General features: G+C 37.3%; 1 protein-coding gene and 1 long non-coding RNA gene across 5 annotated transcripts in view; one reads left to right on the top strand and one right to left on the bottom strand.

Annotated features, from left to right (window-relative positions):
- Positions 1-16,960, bottom strand: part of Pdk1 (Phosphoinositide-dependent kinase 1) — a 277,088-nt gene that overhangs the window by 73,131 nt on the left and 186,997 nt on the right. The window lies entirely within an intron of this gene.
- Positions 9,213-16,960, top strand: part of LOC149031861 (uncharacterized) — a 51,920-nt gene continuing 44,172 nt past the window's right edge. The window contains exons 1-2 of one of the 2 annotated variants that reach the window (XR_016177275.1): positions 9,213-10,246; positions 11,116-12,633. This is a non-coding gene — a long non-coding RNA (uncharacterized LOC149031861). Of the gene's footprint in view, positions 10,247-11,115; positions 12,634-16,960 lie in introns of those variants that run through there. The other variant, XR_016177274.1, reaches the window with a different exon arrangement.

The raw sequence follows: 16,960 nt of genomic DNA, 5'->3' as shown, positions 1-16,960 counted from the left end.
AAAAAAAAAAAAAAATATTGTCCGAAGACAACTGTATTGGGATCTCTGGTAGGGGCGTGGCGTAGCAATTCGACCTATCTACTCTAATTTTGAATGTAGCCACCAGATAGCGTATTCAAGTGCTAAAGATCCCAATATATGACATCATACGTATAAAACTTGATCTTTCTTCTGTTTTTGTTAAACTGAAAGTGTTTTACATAGAAAATATTTAATGGTATGTTTAAAATTGTTGAGAAATCAGAAAAAATAACATAGAAATAAAATATACCGTTTATTTAACATTATTAGAAAAATAAAGAACAGGAAAAAGTATTTGAAACGATATGAAATATACGTCAAGAATTTGTGAACAATGACAAACGAAACTGTCATATCAACATATGGTTTACGTGAGTTGATCGGTCATTAGATTTAATCTACAACCTATAATAATATAGTTTGTACGTAGTATAATAATATAATGATTATTTGCCGATAAGCAAATAATAATAGTTTCTGTAACTTGTTTTTTCTTTTCTTTCTTTTTTTTTTTCGTTCAGCTGTTCTTATTGTTTTATACCTTTTTTCTTATTATTTTTATTTTTTTTTATTTTTAACGCGTACTTTCCACACGAGAATAGTCTCCTAACATAATGACGAATAGAAAATAAGTAAACGCGTAGTATAAGCGTAATATAACGTTGCAAGTGGTAACGGCTGAGGACGTTTCAAATGCTTCGATGCACTTCCTGGCGCGTTGGTGTTATCGCGCCCCTACTATCGAACCTTCGTGGAAGCGTAAAAACGTTGATCCCACGCCTTCTTCGTTGCATCGGCAATTCCATGAATGAAACTTGCGCTTCGCACGCTCGAGAGAGCGTGTTTTTATCAATCGCCGTGAAAAAGCACTCTACTACACACGTTGGGTTTCGTTCGACCGTTATGACGACGACAACGACTGGTTCTTTTCTTTCTCTCTCTCTCTCTCTCTCTCTTTCTTTCTTTCTTTTCTTTCTGTTTGTTATTTTTTTCTTTCTTTCTTTCTGTTTCGAGTCGCCCTCGAACGAACGATAACGAATCGTTATCGCGTCACGCCTCGAGAATACCAGATGCTTGGCTTGGCCTTTTACAATTTTCAATTGAGCCTCTCTCTCTTTTTTCTTTTTTTTTTTCCTTCTTCATCAACCGGAAGTCCTTCCTGAGGGAAGATTTCTCGAATATCATTCCGGAAATGTCGTTAGTTCGATAAATATGCGAGAAACTCGAAGAAACAAACGGTTATCGTCTTATCTCCGTTTCTAAGGGGTTTACCCGAGGAATGAACACGTTCACTTTAAAAGCAATGGAGTTTAAGCTTGTTTCTGAACCATCCTATATCGTTTTTTTTTTGTTTCTTTTTTTTTTTTTTTAAATCGCATCGATTACTTCTTATTATTATACTAGCTTATTCTAAAGACTATTTGCGCGATTACGATATCTACGATCTTTGGCAAACGAAATGTCAGAACATCATTTATACGTTTACGTATACGGATAATATACGATAGAATAAAAAATAAATAAAAGTTTGAAAGTAGATAGTCAATAAAAGAGTATTTTAAATTCTACGATATCCAAAGGATTTCGACGAGTTAGTAAATATTGATCGGTAGTTCTTAGCAGAACGGTGACAAACTTTTTTTTTACCGAACGATATCTCAATATTTTTCTATTCTCGTGAATTGAACGTCAAAGATAGAGAGAGAGAGAGAAAGAGGAAAAAAAAACCATATATGATCGTGGATATATAAAAATAGTTATAGATACGTAAGAGCATCATCGAGTTCTACGGAAGTATATACATTTGTAAGATTCGAGTGGTCAGAGGAATACCTGGAATTCAAAGAAACCGCCAACTAAAGGTGCAAACTCGTTTCGCACGTTACGCACGTTTGTACATTGCTCGGCCAATCGGCGTTAACGGAGAAATAGTCTTCCGGGAATTACACGTCGCGATATGGGATTTACCGAAGTCGCTTATTTACGTTTTAGCAAACTCGCAAACTACATTCCCCCCTCTCTCTCTCTCCTCTCTCTCACTTTACGTTCGTGCATCTGTCTATCTTTGTTTTTTACTACTAGTCTCGTACTTTGAATCGTAAACGTATTATACTCTTTAGTCCCGATACCTGAAATCTTGTCAACAATTTTTCATACAAATAATACACACATACGTACGCATACATAGTACGATCATTTTTAGCGCGTGACTATCGCTAAGAAAACATGGCAAAAAAAACGACAAGAAATCGTCGCGGTTCTCCTCATTTTACCGCGAATCGAGGCTCATTATCTGGCGCCGTGTCGCCGTTTCTACCGTTTTGCAATGCATTTTTCTCGTAACTTTCGTAAGAACTCGAGGACGAACTCCTGAAAATACATACTTACATACATACATATATATATATCGACCCTCTTCTTCCATGAAATCAACCGAGTGCAACGGTGCGCGACTACGATATGATTCAAATTAATTACGAGTGGACGGAAGGACTTTGTTTTAAGTTGTGTACCACTCCCGCAAGTACATCTTCTCTCTCTCTTTTTCTCTCTTATTTTTACTCTTTCGCGACGCACCGTAATTAGTGACTACGGAGGTAGCCAATTATTTCAATTCTCGTTAATTATGTAAGCAAAATACTGAGGGCAGTAAAAGAAAAGGGGGAGTAAGGGGATAGAAGGAGGAAGAGAGTTAAAGACGTTAGAGCTTCAAGGTCACAGTTATACGAAGGATTATTTCCTCCTTGCTTCATTTTATGCAACGAAAAAAAAAAAGGAAATAAAAAGAAAAGAAAAAAGAAAAATCTCAGATCTATGGAACACGATCTCCATGGATCTTCCCCGCCTACGATTGGAGAATCGTATCCACCGAGCCATGTGGAAAAAAACTATTTCTAACTCGAGGATCGTTCGATGATAACACATCTACGAGAGTGTGCGTGTGCGCGCGCGTTGACAGTGAAATGAACTTTTCTTAATTTAGAAACAACATCTTGAAATGAACACACACAGCCGGTTATTTACATAGCCGTGCGCGGGAGATAAAACGCGTGCTTAGGTTTTGCGAGATCTTGCGCAACCTCATTTAGCAGATTTTCCATAACACGAGAGCAATGTTATGTCTAGAGATTGAAAATCCACTGAAAATGATTTTTAAATGTTATCATGTTATATGTCATCGTATAATCTATAATAATAATAATAATAAAAAAAATATCAATCAATCTGATCGATTATTATTATTGAATAATATTTAATAATAAAACAACATCATCGTGCGATTTTCCTGTTAAATCGGATAATAAACAAGGTCTCATTTGATAAGATTGATCGAATCTTTTCTATGGAATGCCCCGAAAGTTGTTATTATGAGAAAATAAAATAAAATAAACAAAATATTAACAAATCAATATCAGTAGTTCATTAATAAAATTACGATATCTCTTGTTAATTTATTTCAAAATCTGAATCTCCCAATTTAAAACAACACATATTAAAAATAGCCTGATCCCCAACTCGTAACTCGGATTATCTGACGAAATAAAAATTATGATACATTTGAACATTTTTGATGGAAGGGACTTTCAAGATAACCTGTATATTTAAATATAATTGACAAAGATCGATATGGTAGGTCGTAATAAATAGTAGTTGTGATTCGACACTGCGCAAAATCTTAAGACCAAGTTAGTCATAAAGCAAGCGGGGTAATCTTCGCAGTAAACGCTTTCGTCATCTTTACTGGACTTTTGTCCATTGGTCGTGCGTTCTCCTCGTGCCAAGCACACTGGATGACTCGCGAAAGTTCTCTCTCTCTCTCTCTCTCTCTCTCGATAACTTTGTTGTAGCTGTTGTTGTTGTTGTTGTTTTCATTAGTATTAGTCGACGCTCTCTTTTCCTTTTCCATCTTACAATCAGAAACGTTTTCTCTCTCTCTCTCTCTTTTTCTGGTTTACTCACTGTCACTCGGATGTTTATCGATAACGGCGTACAAGCAGTGTGATCGTGATTTCTCTTCCTCCCCCACTTCTTTGAACGTGATTGCCATGTTCTCTCTCTCTCTCTCTCTCTCTCTCTCTCTCTCCGTGTACCCCTTTTTCCTCTCTCACTCCTACTCCTCGCCTATATCAAGTACATGGTACGCGTCCCTCTCATCTTCCTCTCCTTCTATCGCGACTGACTTGGAGGAGCACCCAGACACGATTACTGATAGACAGATGGTATTTACCACTCGGGGGCTCGCGGTAAATATTTTTTCGGTAAATATATTCTTTCCTTCTTTGGTAATCGAAGAAATGGAAAAGAGAAAGAGAAAGAGAGAAAGAGAGAGAGAGAGAGAGAGAGATTTCTAAATAATCTCAACGATCCGTTATTACTTTTCGTTCGAAACAACAACATTTGTTTGAAAAATACTTTTGCATTCCGCGAATTCTCGATAAATAGATAAATTCAAATAGCGATGGATTATCAAAATATTCCGAGCTAAATAACCTTATCTTTTTGTGTTATTTTTGTTCTTTTTTCTTTTTTTTTTTATAATATGTCGAGAAAACTGCGTATAAGCTTAGCACAGATTTTCTATGTGCTCTAGGCTTTTCGGTAGAGCGCAATTATTATACAATGATGCAATTTCAAAGCGTTACATGTCGGTGCTCTCGTTTGACGATAACGTTTTATCTAATACAGTTTTTTTCTTGTTCTTTTCTCATCTACGATAGAAGAATCAACGACCGCACGCTTCTTTCACGCATTTTTGCATTTAAAACACGACACTATCTTCCGGACTCGTTAAAACTAACGTAGATTATTTTCTATTCATTTTCTCGTTTAACGTGTCGCATTTATTTTTCCACTGTCTCTCTTTGAGTAATACAAGAAAAATAGAACACAAAGAGGAAAAAAATATGTTATTTTTCTTCTTGTTTTTTTAAAAGGAGGAAGAAGAAGATAGAAAAAAAGGATCTCGATATAGAATCAAAGACGTTGTATACACGTCTACGCAAAGTAATTAAGTACGTAGTAGGTATGTAGGTGGAAATAAGCTAGACGGTTGGCCTTGTATCGAAGGAACGTGAACGTGAATCACAGTTGCGCGCGATGCTCTTACTGCGCGCGGCCCGTTGTTTACAATTTTTAAATAAACGAGCGTTGTGCGCGTCGCATGCACACCTGTGATCATCTAGAAATATATGATACTTGTTTACGACACTGGACCTAAACAGCATACATAAGTATTAAAAGCTTATGTATGTATATTAATAGAAAGCCGACAAACGTATTTTTACCTACGATTTAACACATATAATAAAACGTGTCAAGAAATGAGACGCCTTTTTTACTCCCGTCTATAAATAAATTTTGAAATTTACGACATAGGTATATAGTGCGCGTGACTCGACACGACTTGACGACTACCGTCGATTATTATCATTGCGAATGATTTTTCCTTACGCGGAACGGTATCATCGACGATTTGGTTAAATTAGCAGCAACGATAAGGAGGCGACGTTTATTAGGCGTGTGCTAAGTTCGCATATTCCAAATGGGAGACAGTCAACCTTGACGACGCCCGAGTCCGTCAACCGCAATGTTTGTTTCGAATCATCGTCAATGACATTTTAAAACTTTTTTTCGTTAACAAGTTTTCATTATGTCAAATATCTTTTGTCAATTATTATTACTTATCAAAAGGGAACACACATGATCAACACATTAAGCGGTTTACCTTGATACATTAGATAACGCATTCCTCGTACATAAGTGAAATCAACGAGAATTTCGGATAAGTCGACAAAATGATTGTTTATTCATGACATGTCTCGTTCTCTTTTATAAGTCCCCAAAAAAAGAAACATATACGTTGGTATTTTTTTCTTTCTTATCATAAAATATAAGGACAAATTTTGTCCGAGATTTTCGTATGACTTTACATGAACGATCATCATATGTACTCGAACGAGCACATTCGGCATAGTGTCCTACAGTCAAACGTTTTGCACGCGGATACTTTGTCCTAATTTCTCGATGCTTCTTTCCTTCCTCCCTTTTCTTTCTTTCCTCTCTTTTTAATTTTCTTCTTTTTTTTTCTTCTTTAACGCGTCTATTCGCGGCTTCCAAGAGAGAATATGATAGAAAGAGGAGGTCGGACCGGACGCGGCTCGTTCCGGTCTCTCGTCTCGAGTGGGTCGGGAGCGCAGTCGCACTCACACCTCTTTCCTCTCTTTGCCACTCTCCTAGCGCGCCGAGTCGAGTTTAGGGACAGTGGGTCAAGTAGGTCGTTCCCGCGATACTCAGACGGAACACAGAGATTACGTAACACCCTCGGAGGGAGAAAGTCGCCCTCTCTCTGCGGCCTCGGTTCAGCGCGCAGTTAGCCCGCCTCTCCCCCTACCTCTTTATCCCCACCTTTAACGTGTACCCCCCACCCCACCCCACCCCATCCCACCTCACTTCGACCTAGAGAACAGCTCGCGGACTGTTTACAAACAAATCCTCCCACCTTTCCGTTCGGCCCTGCTACCTACCGTCCCTCCCTTCCTCCTACCCCTACCTCCTACCCCCCGATCGAAGCTGCAAGGATGAACCTGTTAGAAAGTCGACAACGACAACTACGACGACGTTCCGCACGCTCGGCGGCGGACTGCATTGCGCAAAATTGCAGGCTGCGAGAACTTAAAAAGATACCCCCCGTTCGTCGTCCTTCGTCTGCGGAAATCGCATTCTTCTATCTTCTTTGACTATATTCGGGACTCCCTAACGCTCGCGATTGGTCGATTACTGCTACTGCTGCTGCTGCTGCTGCTACTACTGTTACTTCTAGGTCTAGTTATTTTCTTTCCTATTTTTTTTTGTTCCCTCCCACTATTTCCCCCATGTCTGCTTTTACCATCCCGCTGTGTGACGTCACTCATGCATCTACCTTTCCACCTGGGATCAGAACTCTCGTGGTAAAGGAAAAAAGAAAAAAAGAAAAGAAAAAAAAAAAGGAGAAGGAGGGGAAGATACTCCACTTAGCTTTTTATCCTAACGTTCCAGATTCCCCGGAATCCGGTGCACCGTGATAACTGTAGTTAATTATTGTTTAGTTCATTCTAACTTAAATGCAAGGAATGTCGCCTTCCTCGGTGCAACATCCTTGTTGCTTCTCTTCTCTTCTGAAGTATACCGCAAATAATTTTGCGTTAGAGTACAGTAGGGACGATCACTCACGTAGCTTCTAACATTCGTTCGAAGATACCTACCTCGTGATACCTCGTGCCGACCTATTTTAAAGTCGCGGAGTAGTGGACCGAGCTACTAGCTAGTAATAGCTTAGAGTCTCACGATCGATCGCTTTCTATTTCATCGAGAAACTGCGTCGTTGTCGGTCGGCGCAGTTTTAATAGAAGCCGCTGCGCTGCGTTGCGTTGCCTTGCCTTGCCTTGTTTTGCCTTGCGCTCCGGCTTCTTTCCTCACGACGATTTTTCCCCCTTGACGCAAGAAATGTGCATCCGCTTTGAGAGCTTAGTTAGTTTACTTTTTCTTTTTTTTTTTTTTTTTGTACCTTTTGCATTTACCACGAAACGATTTTATTTCGATCCTTTTTTGTGTTTCTTTTTTTACAACTAGAAAAAGTAGATATTACACGAACGATCGATTAATTATTCATTATCTAATTAGAATCCTCGTGATTCAGGTCTCCAAAAGAAGTCGATGATTTCATCGAAAATAGAAGGAACGAGAAAGCAAGCAAGTAAGCAAGCAAGCAAGCAAACAAACAAACAAACAAGCATGCATATGTTACATACATGCATGCATGCATGCAAGCAATGACGATGACGATGACGACGATTACTACCACATGACTATAACTACGACGATGAGAGAGTTTCATACAAAACATAGTCTGCATATAGAAACGCAGACATAGTGGCCTAGACAACTAGGTCGCGGCGCAATTCTCCCTACACGAGTTCGCGTGCGCAAGAGAAGAGTGTGCGCGGCCGTAACGGGCGTCGCATGTGCATGTGCTCTGTACTAGACGGAAAGTACTCGTCTGTACTGATATGAGTGAGTTACATACACACACACACACACGTATATACAGAGATAGAGAGAGAAACACGAGAGTTTATGCGTATGTGTGCGGATACGTATAAGAGATACGTTGATGAGAATCGTATACACATGGATAAAGGGAACACACGTACAACAGAGAGTGTACATAGGGTATTACATAAACTAAATGCCTACCACTGCGCCATACGTGTTATAGGTGTCTGCGCAGAGCGAGGGGTTAGAGTCGTTCGAGTGTCGACGTCTTTTTTTCCATGCTATCCTCATTCCCCAGTCCACCACCACCACCACCACCACCACAACCCCTCTACCCCCCTTTCCCTATTTCTTTCCCTCTAGCCCCCCTACGGGCCCCCCTACCCCCCTACCCCCCCTACCCCCCTTACCTTCTATCCTCTTATTTAGGTCAACCTTTCTCGCGATTTCAGTCGGAGCGTGCAGGGTGCCATCGATCGTGGTGCATTCGATGAAGAAACACGTTTACTGATCGACCACAGGGATGCTACTACGGTTTTCTCTATTGAGAGAATTGGAAATATATTAAAAAAAAAAAAAAAAACAGAAAATAAAAATCAAATAGAACTAAAACGCATCGCAACCGATCTACGATTACGTATTTCTCGGACTGTTTGTCCTTCGTTGTGTGACGGAGAAGGACGGAAGCCAGAAAAGGCTCGAAAGATCTTCTACGTCTTCCTTTCTACACCTCGATCTTTTCTATCGTTGTTGACTTTCGATCTTTTACGAGAAAGAATTTTGCAATGTGTTTATGAATTTTTGTTCGTAAATTGTTTAGTTTTTTTGTTTCGCATCAAACGAGGACCCCATACTCATTCGTCGTAGAATTCTTTTGACGTCAATAGAAACGTAAGATTTATGAGAGATATATTATTGACAGTTAATGGGGAGGGGGGATAACATTTTTTTATATATCAAATAACACGGTCGAATGATGATTGGTTCTTAATAAAAGATATTCTTTTTTTTCTCTAATTAAATATTAATAATAATTTAATTGGTATTGATTTTATATTTACAATAAGAGATTTAATCATCGTTACGTTGAATGAGTTAGGTTGTACCAAAAATTGCACGTTTGTTTGTAATAATTGTGGTATGATACTATTTACTACGTGGTATGATATTATTTATTTAATATTATTTTTTAGTATTATATATGCGACTAGGGGTGCCCCACCACACGTTGCTGTGGCTCACAATCAGTCCGATACATACGTCTTTAAGTCAATTGCGATTATAAATTGAGATATAAACTATCCTATCTTTCAAGTTGAATAAAACTGCACACAGTGTGCAAAATTTGATTAAAATCGGTTCAGTAGTTTAGGAGTCCATTGCGGATAAACAACGTGACACGTAATTTATATATATATATATTAAGATAAAAGGAAAGAAGATCATAATGCATGATTAATAAAAGAATAATTGTATGTGTAGAAGTTAGTAAAAAAAAAAAAAAAAAGTAAGTAAGAAACTTTTGAAACGATTTAATCAAAATATTACTATTATTTATTTAGAACAAAAGAATTAAAAAAAAAAAAAACCAAAATAATTGGTCGTTTGCGTTTGCGTTGTTGAACAATATTAAAATCGGTCGCGTGCATTCCACATAAAACGACTATGAGTCGTATTCTTTGGTATGTTCGTTACTACGTATGCAGGTGAAGATTGCATTTGTACTTACTTACTGGCATAGGTTGAAACATAAGCAACATAATCAGAAGAAGTAGAAAAAGAAGAAGAAGAAAAAGTAAAGAAGAAGGAGTAGTAGTAACAAAGCAAAACAGCTAACTTTCTCTCTCTCCCTCTCTTTCCCTCCCTCTCTCTCCTTCCCTCTCTCTCTCTCTTTCTCTTTCTTTCTCTTTCTCTCGGCGTTGACTCGCAAATTATTGTTCCTCTACTCCGTCGAAGGTTTACGGTGAATTATTACGTCGCAATATCTAAACGTAGAGCTCCGTCTATCTGGCCTACTTCCATATTTTTACGACGGCCGATTCGGAATGACACGGAGCGAACTAGCATGGACTCCAACGACGACAACGAAGACGATGAAGACGACGACAACTATACAGAGACGAAGACAAAACTAAACGTTGCGAACGAATCAGAGCGCGAGAATGCTCGCTTATTGAAATGCAACTGCACACAAGTAAGGTTTTAGTTCAAAACAGAGAGAGAGAGAAAGAGATGGAATATTTTGTATTATATGTTGTTTCAAAATTTTCAAAAATACTCAACAAGTACTCATACTCATACATCTACATTCGACCTTCAATGAACAAAAAAAAAATAAATTCATCATGTAAATTCATCCTCATTCGTATGATGTTTTAATCTCAAATTTACTTGCACTTTTCGTTTATTTTATAAATTAGAATTGTTAATAATTAAATTGTAAATTGTAAATTTAATAAAAATAAGAAAGATTAACGTGAGAAATATCTTTTGGTGGTAGTAAAAACATTAAACAGGCATACGCTTTACAATCTCCTTTTAACGATAAAAGGGGTTCGGTAGTAGAGTTGGCGCAACATTACGAAACATCGTTGCTCGTAACTGTCAAATCTGGAGTCACGCTGTATACTCTCTTTCCCCTCTCTTTCTCTCTGTCTCTGTTACTCTGTCAGATTTCTCGTTGTTTTGATGAGAATGCAATACGGCAATGTACTTAACTGTAAGCTCCGTCGCGACGCGTAGAACAACGATGACGTAATAGGACAACGCGAGAGAGAGAGAATTTTCGTGAATTTTTGACGATGAAAATATTCCAAAATATGTATACGCTATGTTAATTTTTTGAAAATAAAAGCAAAGAAGGAGACGATAAATCAAAGCAAAGAGAGAGAGAGAGAGAGAGAGAGTAATTTTGAGTTTCTCTTCGAATTATCCCGAGGCGTATTTTTTGTTGTTATATTTGTTTGATTAAAAAAAAGAGTGTGTTTTTTTTTTCTTTCTATTTTTTATTACAGACATTTTTTTTTCCACATATATATATATATATATATGACGACTTTTTAGAAGATGCCGCAAAAGGAAACAGAAAGAGATAGCAAGTTAACAACGATGATGCAACTTCGTGGTACACCTTTCTCTTAGCAAATATTTTTCATCAAACCAAAAAAAAAAAAAAAAAAAAAAAGCAAAGTATGATTTATCGTTAATAATTCATCTTATTATTATATTTCTATTTAAACGTTTGTTACTTACTTTTTTAATTAAAATACAAGAAAAATCACAATAATCGCGGTGTTTCTTACATTAATGGTAGATTTAGTCGATGAATCCTTGGTTTTACTTTGAAAATAATAGGTGCGAATGATTTCAATCTTAAGAAGAAATCTTTAGCGAGTTAGAGAGAGAGAGAGAGAAAATAGATAGCATGGAATTACTAGTCGACGTAATAATAATAAGAATCACAACTCCTTGCGTTTCTGATAATAACAACAACGATTTGAGTAAACAGTCGGGTTTATTTTTCCGGTTTATTTCTTCATTTTTATACCTTCCCTTTATTACTTGTGTTTTATTTTTTTTGTTCTTAACTTTTTCTTTTCCACGACTGAAAGCAATGCGCGAAGGCGTCTACGGCTTCGACGAATACTATGACGATAGTGATGGCATTACAGCGGTTTCCTTCTTAGAAAGAAGGATCGACTTGTGTCTCATTGTCGGCGCGATCGTAAATAACACGATGACGCGAAGGAAATACCACAGAATTCTTATTTATAGTAACGACGAAGATGTTATAACGCAAGTATGTATATATATATACATAAATACTGTGTTGTGTGATTATTTAACAAAAATTCAACCTAAAGAAAGTTGCAATTTTTTTGTAAAAAAAAAAGAAAAAAGAAAAAAAGGAAAATAGAGAAAGAAATAATTCTCTTACTCTTCTCGTTCTTATAAATTTTCTATTTTTCATGATTAATCTAACGTCCTTGCAAAATATGCATATATTTATGCGCACGTGTATGCGCATGCATCCCATTTGTTCGTCGATAAAGATACAAACGAAACAAAAAATGTTAATAAACATTTATAATGAAAAAGGAAAGATGGAAGAATAATTTCTTAGTACACTGTCATTAAAAGGTACTTGTGTGTGTGTGTATGACACGTACGTTCGCATATGGTTGTACTTGCTATTTACGGCTCAAAACAATTACGATCTAACTGTGGTAAATCCTAATTACGTAACTGTGTCACGAAACTGAACTTTTAGCTTTGTTAGAATAATTTTTCCTTTGGTATAGCCCTTATGCATCTGAGACACGATCTTTTCTTTATTCGAAGGGCGTAAGGACAGATGGACGACCGTTAATTTACTTAAAAGAGACGTATCGATCAAAGCTACTACCGTTTTGCAAGGATAGAGAAAAAAGGCCTAGGAAGGAAAAGAAAATGTCGTAGTCAGCAGCAACTAGTCGCGAAAAACCCTTGGGAATCGAGCAGTAACTTCCATCCACCCACTCACTCCCATCCTGCTTCTTTTTTCTTCTTCTTCTTCTTCTTCTTTTACTCTCACGACCGAAGCAACCTGTAATTACACCGGAGGCGTCACCTTTTTCACTCCAACACGTTCGTGGAATAAGTTTATCGGTTCCTACTCGTCTTCTTACTCTACTTCGTATTTTCTTTTGGCTATTCCTCTCTCTCTCTCTCTCTCTCTCTCTTAGCTGATCAACTCTCTTGAGATTAGCTCACTTTGATAGACCTGGAATTACGTATCTTATCCAATGACGCTCGCAAAAAACTTTTTTTCTCTCCTCTATCGATTTCTTTTTTATTTATTTCATTTTATTTTATTTCATTTTCCTTTCTTTTTCACGTAGTAAGAAATCCGTCTACCATTTTCGAAATTAAAATCTAGAACGTAATCCTTGGAAACTGTTTATCCAATATTTTTCCTTCAAATTTGTTAAAAATCAAGAAGAAAATTATTCTATCTACGATAGTAATACGAAGATTCGTAATAGATCATTCTTTTGATAGATAACTCGAAATGTTAAAGCTTTTTTCATTCGTTTATTCGTTCGTGTATCGATAAGATTGGGGATACCGCCTACCGAGATATTTTTTAGATGAAAAAAAAAAAATATATAAAAAGAAAGTTATAAAGAAATTGTCCCATAGAGTTCCTTACTCGTCCTCTTATTTTACAAAACTTTCAAATGAACTTTAGCTAAACTTTCTTTTCGAACGTCCAACCCCACATCCCCAAACTTTTTCCTTATGAATATTTGATAAAATCCACCAAGGAACGAACGAACGGACCCCAGGACTGTTTGAAATATATTTTTTGTTCTTTCATTTTCTTTTTTTTAATGGGAAACGCGTCAAAGACATTTCAGTGGAAATTCTACTGAAAGGTTTTTCAAAAAGAGGGGTAGTTTTCAGCCTATCCGTGTAAACGCATATTACCCTTGAGTGTTTGACGATGATCATGTGGCACATGTGACTACGGGGTTAGAGGGGTGGGTAGGGAAGGGGGAGTTTGACAGGGACGAGAGAGAAACGTGCGTTTATAGGAACATACGTTGCGCTACTCTACTCGGACGTGCACCAACATCTAGGTGAGTGGTCAAGGTCTGCCGCTTCTTTCATCGCGCACAATCTCTCCCTGCTGCTTCTATCGTTCTGCGAATTTTATATTTATAGCCGTGATGGTGGCTCCTCTCTTTCTCATCGATAGAAGAAGAATCGATTCCTTTCGCTTTGATGATTCCACACATACATACATAGAAAGAGAAAGAAAGAGAGAAATAATACTTTCGTTTTTAAAACAGATTCTTTGCATCGGAACGTTTCGTATTCGAACTTGACGTTAAATCGAAACGACAATATTGTTTCAATAGAAAGTAATACAATAATATTTAATACAAGGACATTTTGAGGAATTTAGAGCTGAGTGACAAAAAAAAAATGCAACAGTTTTCTAAAAGCTGATATTTTGATATTATGTAGTATTTAGGGTGTGTAGCAATAGTTTGCCGTCAGTCAGCCAGTTTCGGTAGCAATTAGCGCAGGAGCGGCTTCAAAGTTGTGAAAAAATCATCTATGTCGTAACAATTTTCTAAAGGCTGATATTTCGATATTTTGTAGTATTTAGGATGTATAGCAATAGCTTGCCGTCAGTCAGCCAGTTTCGGTAGCGATTAGCGCAGGGGCGACTTCAAAGTTGTGAAAAAATCATGTATGTCGCAACAATTTTCTGAAATCTCAAAATTCGTTTCTAAATCAACTAAAAAATGATGTGAATACCGTCCGTCAGTCTTCAAAATATGGCGCCATAGTTAAAGAACAAAAGCATACGTATAACACATACACACACATATATGTTATCCTAAGCGAATGTGTTAATCCTAAACATTGTCAGGAACGTTGCTAAATCTTGAACGATAGTTAAAGCTTCAGTGAGTAGAATTAATATCCAGGTTAATATACGAAAGGGATGGGGAGTGAAGGATGGGTGAGGGAAGATAAAAAAGGAAGGAAGGAAGAAAAAAGAGAGAGATAAAAAAAAGAAAATGGGGAAAGGTGTTTAAACAAAAATGGCGCTTAACGGAAGAGATAGTCTGTTGATAAATTGGCCGTTAGTTCGTACCACCTTGTGTTTTGGATTTTTCAAAAGTTATAATAACGACGTGGGTCGTGAGTTGCGCTTACATCACGTATCTTTGTTTACATTTGGGCTATTTAGTCTGGACCCCCGGGTACACTTGAGAAAAGAAGCTGGGCACGTAGGTGAGAGAAAAGAACGGAATGAGAATGAAATCGAGTGGGTGAGAGAAACGGTAATAAGGGTGGCTAGGGGGGGGTTTAGCAAGAGGGGTAGCTAGGGTGTAGCAGTAGCAGCAGGAAGAGAAGGAAGAGGAAGAGGAAGAGGAAAAGGAGGAGGTGGGGAAGGGGTGTAAGTAAACCGAACGATTTACGCGAGTAAACGTGCGGCGGCACGCCTGCGTGTCGTAGATAAGTTACACTCACAGTCGTTAGTCTCTTTCTTTTTCCCCCATCCACTTGGCAGCAGACCCCCATTCTACCCTTCCTAGACGACAACGACCTCGCCTTTTCACCCTTTTTTCCCTCTCTTAGCTGCTGCGTTTAAACTTATTCCTTTTCGAGAGCCCCTTCCCTCCCCCCATCCTCCTGCCATATAAAACGATACTTTTCAGACTCGAATTTCTTCTTTTTCTGGCTGCTGTTGCTGTTACTGCTACTACTCTACTGCATTTAGAAAGAGAGAGAGAGAGAGAGAGAGAGAAATATGCAAAGTGGAAGATACGTGATATTTAAAAGGCATTTCTCTTTTCGTAAACTTTCTGGAAAATTGACGACCATGATACGACCGAATTTTCTATTTTCGTCAAACGTTTCTAATATACGAATACTACTAACGGATTCGTCAATTTTTTATCTGCAAATTAACAAAAATTCGTATTATTTTAACAACAATTTTTCTTTAGATTAAAGGTGCTTTCAACTCTTTCATTTTCAAATATTTTAAATTATTATTAGCACTTTGAGCGTCACGCTCATTTTCAAGGAAGTTCCATTTAAGCCACGCTCATTTTTAAGGAATTCCCGTCAAGCCATGCGCGCAGCTTAGAAATATCCTTGTTATATGCTGTCAGCCAGCAGTGACTGACGTGGCCTAACGGAAAGTCTAGTGTCTGCCACCGATTGCGAACGCGGCTTAAACGGAATGTTTAGTGTCTGCCACCAATGGCGGACGTGGCGCTCAAAGTGTTAATAATAAATATTTCTTAATATTAACACTTAGCCGACTGCTCGGGTAGATCTACCCTTTTCATTTGAGGAACTCTTCTTTCTCTATAGAGCTTGTTTATTTAGGGTATAACATATAATAAAATACACCAATTTTTGAAATTTTTCATTGCTCATAGTTACGGCTCTTTATTTTCGGGATTTCCGATGGAGTCTTTGCCAGCCATAAAATTATTTTCTAGAACACTATTTCAGAAAAATTCACGGTGAAGAGCGCAGTTTGGCTTTTTCGAGGGCGATGAAAACTGTAGAGGTCTCTGTGGGGCGTTTGGTTGACTAAGTGTTAAAAATCACGCGAGTCGATGAATATAGAAATAAATTTAGTGTATTAATATTAAATTCATTCTATTAGAAAATCGTCATCTTTATGTCGTTAACACTCAACGTACCGAGTTTCGTGTATATCGAAATCAAATCACACATCGACGATCAAATGACACATCTTCAAAGAATCATATATTTTAAGATGTATGTGTAGTAAAAAATATATCATTTCTTTAATAAGAATTTTTGACTCATATAATAGTACCATAACATGTAAGAAATTTGTTCAAAAAGATGACAATCGGTCAATTGACCTTTCATGGTACGTTTAGTGTTAACGAATTCAACAGCTATCGTAAATATAATTAACGTGTATTTAAAAAAAAAAAAAATAACAGATGTAAAATTACTTTATAAATAAATAAATATATGTACTAAATATGATTAAAAAAAAAAAAAAAAAATGAGAACAATTAATTGCTACATTTTATATTTTTCGATCATTTCCTTAGTGTAGTCATATCAAACGAAGAAATGGGATACTTTGTCGATAAGCGATCTTACAAGTTCAACTAACGGATAGATAGTAAAGAATGGAAAGATATAATACGAAGATAAGAAACTAAACGTAAGATGGTGAAAGTTTTTCCGATGGAAGAGAAAGAGAAAAAGAAAAAGAAAGCGAGAGAGAGAGAGAGAGAGAGAGAGAAAGAGACACTGGCGGTTCGCCAGTGAATTCTATTTAACAGGCCACGAGATGCCTTGACTATTTCAGACGTCGTGGGTGGAGAATGAAGCAAAACTGAAAGGA

Source organism: Polistes dominula, unplaced genomic scaffold, assembly GCF_049000335.1.
Source record: "Polistes dominula isolate Pdom_NZ unplaced genomic scaffold, Pdom_raw_medaka contig_68, whole genome shotgun sequence".
Taxonomy (NCBI): Eukaryota; Metazoa; Arthropoda; class Insecta; order Hymenoptera; family Vespidae; genus Polistes; species Polistes dominula.
The sequence above is the reverse complement of the archived record's forward strand: the minus strand, read 5'-3'. Positions and strand labels throughout refer to the sequence as shown.